The 7,726-nt window shown below is 36.8% G+C and overlaps 1 non-coding gene across 1 annotated transcript; it reads right to left on the minus strand.

Moving 5' to 3' along the window:
* Positions 1–5,719: 5,719 nt before the first annotated feature.
* On the minus strand, positions 5,720–5,826 carry LOC113776639. Its single transcript, XR_003469126.1, has one exon. It is a non-coding gene; the product is annotated as a small nucleolar RNA R71 (small nucleolar RNA).
* Positions 5,827–7,726: the final 1,900 nt, after the last annotated feature.

Raw genomic sequence — 7,726 nt, forward strand, 5'->3', positions numbered from 1 at the left:
AAAGTTTAGGCAAAAAATCAAACACATGGCATGCCATATATCCAACCTTACTTCCACTTATTAACTAAAGGAATTTAACCACAAACAACATCAACTCAACTTCTAGTTTGTCATCAATATCTTAAACACTTGTTATTAAAGAATAAAGCTAGGGTTTAAGGATCATTCACCTTTCTTAAATGAAGTTTGAACCACCCAAAAGTCCACCAAAGCAAGAGTTCCAAGTTTGAATCACAAGCAAGCCTTGAAAATAGTTTACTCAAACTAACTAAAGTTCATTCTCCTTTGGTTTTCCTCAAAATCCAAGCAATGGTGTCAAGCAAGAAAAATGGAATTTTTCTCCTCTTTTTAGAGCTCAAGAAAGTCGGCCATGCAAGGGAAAAAAATGGAACCAAAAAGGTTTAAATTGCTAATTTCTTTGGTCAATTTGTTTAAGTAGTTGGGACATTGACACTTGGCCTAATCTTGGCCATTGATAAATGAATATTTCACATATATTTTGCACGGTGTTGCATGAGTTTTTGTCAGAATTTTAGAGGTTCTTTGCCATAATTGAGCTCCTTTTGGTGCAAATTGCTTCAAGTGTTGTTTAGTGATTGGAACTTGAAAAATGAGTAGATGAATGCATAACCATGTGATATTTTGTAGATTATCGAAGCACGAAATACTTACATAAGATAAAGGAGAAACAAGGTGTTAGTTGGAGGACAATGGACAAGTGAAATAAGGAGCGAAGATTGAGCAAAAGAGAAAAGATATTGAAAATAAAAACATAGGAGATGGATCCGAGCCCGGATCCCGAATCCATCCCTATCCGAGCCCTTGTCTGATCATCTGGACAAATGGATCCGAGAGTTAGGTGATCCGAGCTCGGATCCCTGTGAAAATGGCCACGGATCCTAATGATCCGAGCTCGGATCATATGTTTAAGGCCTCGGATTCAAGCCTCGGATCCTCCTCTTTCTTCTGCAATCTGCAGAACAATTGGTGTTCAGTTCACACTTACTTTTTGCCTTATGCTTCATACAAATTTTGGCTGGAAACTGGCAGACCTCTTTGACATTTGAACAAATAACATGTGAAGATTTCAATGGGGCAAATTAGAAAGAAAAAAATAAAACAACAAGACATTATTAGAGGGGGTAATAGACCTGGATCTGGGGGATATCAGATCTAGGAGGAAAATAGAAAACAGGGAGGTGAGTCTAGTCCTGCTCTCTCTAGCTAGGAACTTTTGTGGAGAATAATTGGAAACCCCATTGTACACAATTCTTGTTGAAGAAATTGAAGATCATTGGGAGCTTCTTCATTAACTTTGGCTAAGCTTCCTTTAATCTGTCTTTTACTTGAAATATATGATGTGTTCATACAAAGAAACTACGTGTTTTCTTGTTATATCTTACATGAGTAGTTAAGTTTCTAGATCTAGGGAGTAGATGAAACTTATGACTACTTGACATGAAATGAATATTAGTTACACTTGCTACATCTTGTATTAACTTGTTTACTTGTGCATACTTATTACTTGTTGCTGCTTGATCACCAATAACGAGCTCTTAGTTGTATTATTCAATGAAAATTGGTAATAATGATGGAAAAACATGAGTCATGAGTAGATCTTAAGTAGTACACTCATAAGAATAGAGGTACACTTAAGCGGATTAACTTGCATTTCATAAAGAAAACAAGAGTAGAACTAGTATTTCACCATGAGAATAGGGAAAACTAGACTATTCTAGGCCATTTTATCATGATAATGAGATTTGGTAATGTTGAAAATGAATCCCTAGTTAAACAAGGGTTGTAACAAGAGGTAAATCTATTCATTTGTATTGTTTATACCATAAGTGTAATCTACATCCCTAGACTCAAGTGTTTAGTGAATTTTCTCATTTGTTATCTTACAATTGACTAGTTAAGATTTGTATGTGGTAGTAGTTATAAATTCTCTTACTTAAATTGATTGTAGTCTAACTAATAGAGGAGGTTAAGGGTCTAGTACTTGTTTAAATTGTTTCTTGTGGGATCGACCTGATATTTGCCCAAAACTAGCAAGTGACATGTATACTTGCAGTCCAACGAGTAAAATTTGGAATTAAATTTGCACTGATATAAAAATCTGGTCAAGTTTTTGGCACTGTTGCCGGGAAGCAGCAATATTAGGGCTTAATAATCTCTATTAATTTAGACAGCTTTATTTTTATTAGTTAAGCTGTTTATAGATAATTTTGCATTTTAATCAGTTTTTGACAATTGAAGGTGCATAATTTCTCTTATTTCTATTTGTACTATATACACTGGGAATCTCGGAAAGTTGTACCTTTCGGTCCAGAAATTGAAAGGACACTACGTAAACAAAAAAGGCATACACCACAGCAAGAGGAACAAGAAGTTTGGCAATCGATAAAGAAAATCTTAATAGAGCTACCATTTAAAGAAGAGATGGCAGAAAACGAAACAAACAGACGAGTTCTACGAGATTTTGCTCTACCGGGGACACAAGGATCTCAAAAAGTTTAGCAAGACCAACGGTAAATGCTAATAATTTTGAGATTAAACCATCACTTATTCAAATGGTTCAACGATCTCAATATGGAGGTAATGCTACTGAAGATCCAAATTCTCATTTGTCAATATTTCTTGAAATTTGTGATACAATAAAGCTTAATGGTGTTAGTGATGATGCAATTGAGTTTCGATTGTTTCCATTCTCACTAAGGGACAAGGCCAAGGTTTGGTTACAATTTCATCCTTCAAACACTTTTACTATTTGGGCTGAATTAGCTAAGACTTTTTGTAACGGCCCCACCTCCCCCTAGGGCGAACCAGAGGGTTCGGCGGACCGCCTGCCCGGTTCTCGCCGGGACTCAGTCGTTCACTACAGTCCTCAATTAAATACAAGATAAAATCTCAAATATAAATCAAATATTCCCACATTTACATATCAAAAGCGAAGCGTCCACGCTTCCACTGCGCCACTCTGATCCATGATCCCAATTATTATACAGAAGGAAGTCCAAAACTAGCCTATTACACATCCAAGCAATTCTAAACGTTCAATACAATCCCAATATGAATGATTACACAAAAGGAAATCCAAATTCAGTCTATACATGAGATAATCCATGAATAAACACTACAAGCCCTTCCTTCGCCTTGAGCCCTGTGGAGGGGAATAAAATATTTTTTGGGGTGAGCTAGAAGCTCAGCGAGTAACCAGAAAATCAGTAATCAAATCGGTTTAACAATATTTCTTTTCAATGATGTCATAAATCACATGATAAGTCCAGAAACGATTACAACATTTACAAGAAACCATACATGAAAAGGATACGTTCGTTCGTTCATTCGTTCCTTCGTTCGTTCTCCTGTCATTCCCCTTTCCTTCATTCATTTGAAAATGCATTTTTCATTTATCAATAAAACCCTCGTTCGTTCGTTCGTTCATTCAACCTTTCCTGGACATTGACCAGGCTCCACCAACCTCCACCAACCTACAAGGTAATACTCGAGTATACCGAAACGTTCACCCAAGTTCCTAGTCGCCCGACCGAGTCCGCTTCTGGCTCGAGACGACCGGTAACAAGGGGCAATGACCAGTTCAGCCCAAAAGGCTTACATTCATGCGCAAGTAGCATTTAATCATTAATCATTGAAAAGTTCATATTTATTTAGGTCGAGTGCGATAAAGTACACACTCGCCTAGAAAACTCGTTTTAACAATCATTGAAAGCAAAATCAATAATAACAAGACACTGATATGCAAGCACGCATGATATGTAAGAAAACAGTTCCAAAATTAACCTTGAAAACAGTTCAAAAGTAAATAATGCGGGAAAGCGGTTCAAAACTAAATTTGGAAACAGTTCAAAAGTAAATAATGCAAGAAACGGTTCATAAATAATCTTAGAAATAGTTTGAGGTCACTCACCTCCATGGCTCAGAAATCATCCATCATATAACATTGCCTGGCTCAAATCCAAGTCTTAGATCACAAACTCAATGCAATCAAGTCCTTTCAAAGTTCGGACAGCACTTCCCCTAAATTTGCTTACTTTCCCAGCCATCAAGGCTTCATTATTTCCTCAGCCAGTCCCAAAGTCACACAAATAAGTTCATTCAATAACCGTTCAGCAAGCTCCAAGAAGTACGAAGACAATTCAAGCTAGGGAAAAGTCCGGAAATGAAAGTTAAGCTCAAAACCAGAAAATAGTTTTGACGTCATTTTGCGGTAATGGTATCAAAGGCGCTACGATTGTCGGATGGAGGTCCAAGATCCACCGTTTCGAAGCTAAGAACCAGGGCTACAACAATGTAGAAGGTCACTCAGTCCAAATCCCAGCACAACTAAGTCAAATATGCCAAATAACAAACCAGAACCGTAATTGCAGGTTTACAAATTACACTATGCTGTAATCAGTACAACTCAGTCTAAACAGGTCCAAATGCAGAAATTCCAAAGGCATATGGTAGATAGGACATCAAGATACATTTCATCAGAAGACCTCAACACCCAAATCCAAAACAATTCCAGTCAAAACAACCCATTTCAGACGCAGTTCTAAAATCCTGATGAACCCAGAACAGCAATAGTAATTTCGGTTTATCTCATTCTACACTACTTCAATTGACCTGAAATTTTACAGGCACCTTTAAAACATCAATACCTATAACTTTCATGTTTTGAGTCAAGGCCAATTCGGCCCCTAACCATGAGATACAAAACCGGACAGAATTGGGGATATAAAACCCTAACTTTCTCAAATTCCTTCCAAACCCAAAATTGGTTACAATTACCAATCATGTACACCTACTATAGTCATTAGCCATCAATTCCAACCATCATAGATAACCACAACATCATGATCACAATTAAACCAGAAAATTCATCAATAAATTGAAAACTTCACCAATTCATCTCAAACCAAGAAATAAACCACAAATTTCAGCACTTTAGCTACCACTAAGCACAACTTAAGCTTCATTAAGTGTAAGAGGAAGTTCAATCACCACTCACCTAGTAAACAAGAGAGGGAGAGTTGTTGGACACTTAGCTTCCTTAAACACTTCACCAAATCACTTTCTAGTACCAAATGGAGAGATTTTATGGAGTAGAAACAAGATCAAATGGTTGGATGATTACACTCAAGCAAGATGGAAGCAAGAAGCTTGGAGAGTTTTTCCTTCTTCTTAGCTAGAGAGGGCCGGCCACAATGGTGAAGAAAAGAGTGATTTTTTGTGGTAATTTTGAGATATTTAATCAATTGGTAAGAAAGGTCAAAAAGTCAAATAAGTCAAATAAGTGACCACCACTCTTAAGGTGACACTTGTCACTTCATTAATGCATTCCTATCCTTCTTTTTCCCTCTCACATCAATCACTTCACCTCCTCTACTTATCTCTTAACACCCGATAAATTTCACTCAGTATCCGGAACTTAACCTAATTGGTCGAATTTTCCGAACTTTTCGCCCTAGTGGGTCCCACATCCGGTATACACTCTTAATTTCTCAAAACCTATTTGATACTAGAAAAATCATCCAAAAACTATATCTGCTCACTAAAATATCTAGAAAATTTCCCTACTAAAGAAAACGCAGAAAACAAGCCATTAAATAAATAAAACCCTAAAAAATGGGAAAAGTACGGGTTCTCACACTCATTCTTTTCGGGGCGTCACACTTTTCTTAATAAATTCTTTCCACCTAGAAAAACTGCTAAACTTAGAATGGATATAACTAGTTTCTCTCAACAGGAAAGAGAGATATTGTACAAAGTTTTGGAGCGCTATCGGGAGTTACAACGAAGATGTCCTCATCATGGTCTCCCAGATTGGCTAATAGTCCAAACATTTTACAATGGTTTCACCTACCCAACAAAGACGCATGTGATGCGGCAGCAGGAGGAGCGTTGATGGGAAAGTCAGCCGAGGAAACTCAACAATTGATTGAAGAGATGGCTGCTAATAATTATCAATGAGCCAACGAACGAAGTAATACAAAGAGAACCACAGGTATGCTTGAAGTAGATACCTTGAATATGTTAAGTGCAAAGATGGATAATGTGGTTAAAATGCTTAAGAGACAAGTTGGTTCTAGTTCTAACCAAGGAGTAGTTGTTACGTGTTGTACTAACTGTGGAGGAAACTATGATGATTCTATGTGTTCTACCAGTGAACAGGTTCAATATCTTAACAATTACAACCGTCCACCCCAAAACAAACCATACTCCAATACCTATAATCCAGGGTGGCGTAATTATCCAAACTTTAGATGGAAGGATCAAGGGAACTAACAAAGACCAATGAATCCACTGGATTTTCAACCGAATCAATCACTTCCAGAGTCTAAACCAACTTGGAAATTGGCAATTGAGAAGTTAGCAAATGTATCAAATGAGAAAATTGAAAAATTAGCTAGTGCCACTACTCAACGGTTTGAAAGAATTGAGGGAAAGATAGACCAACTCACCAATATGTATAGGAATGTCGAGATCCAATTAGGCCAAATAGCTATTGCGGTCAACAGTCGGAACTAAAGTGATTTACCTAGCAAGACTGAGGTAAATCCAAGGGAGCATGTGAAGGTCATAACCCTCCGTAGTGGTAAGGAAGTGGGTAAGTCACCTGTGATTGAAAGTGTGAGAGAACATGAAATCAGGGAAAACAAACAGTCGAGTAAGTTAGGAGAAGATAACAAGAAAATTAAAGGGAAAGACAATGAGTAAGAAAGCAAGTCACAGATTGTAGAGACAACACCAATTCCTTCACCGGTGTCATTTCCACAAAGATTGAACCTTTCGAGGAATGACAAAGACTTTGAGAAGTTTGTCAACATTTTCAAAAAATTACATATTAATATTCTTTTTGTTGTTGCTATTTTGCAGATTCCTTCGTACGCAAGGTTTCTCAAAGAGATAATGACTAAGAAAAGGAGATTAAGTGATAGCGAGACTATTGCATTAACGGAGGAATGTAGTGTCATCATACAAAATAAATTGTCACTAAAGTTAAAAGATCCAGGGAGTTTCACAGTTCCTTACACTATTGGTAATGTAGAATTCTCTAAAGCACTATGTGACATTGGTACTAGTGCTTCATTGATTCCTTTAACTGTGGTTAGGCAATTGGGGTTGAAAGAGTTAAAGCGTACTAATATTTTCTTGTAATTGACTGATAGGTCTATTAGACATCTAATGGATATATTGGAGAATGTGCTTATTAAAGTGCAGAAATTCATCATTCCCATTGATTTTGTTGTTTTAGATATAGATGAGGATGTCAAGGTATCTATTATTCTTGGTAGACCATTTCTGGCTACTGTAGATACTATAATAGATGTTAAACGTGGTAAATTTAAGTTCCAAATCGGTGAAGAGAAAATGGAGTTTGATTTGAGTAAAGTAGAGAAGTACCTCTCTTTTACCGATCATGTTTATTCTGTTGACATATGTGATGAACTGACATTAAAGATAAGTCAAGTTAATCTTGACGATGACTCTTTTAAACTTTGTCTTAATGGTATAGGCTTGCAAGAGAAAAAAGTAAAAGAAAGGGTTAATTCCACTTTGTCCCCCCAAACTTTGGACGATTACCCACTTCAGTCCCTAAACTTCAAAATGGGACACTTAAGTCCCTAAACTTATAAATACCTCCCACTTAAGTCCCTAAACTTATAAAATGAGACACTTAAATTTTTAAACCCTTATAAAATGGGACATTTCGACC

Source organism: Coffea eugenioides, chromosome 6, assembly GCF_003713205.1.
Source record: "Coffea eugenioides isolate CCC68of chromosome 6, Ceug_1.0, whole genome shotgun sequence".
Classification (NCBI taxonomy): domain Eukaryota; kingdom Viridiplantae; phylum Streptophyta; class Magnoliopsida; order Gentianales; family Rubiaceae; genus Coffea; species Coffea eugenioides.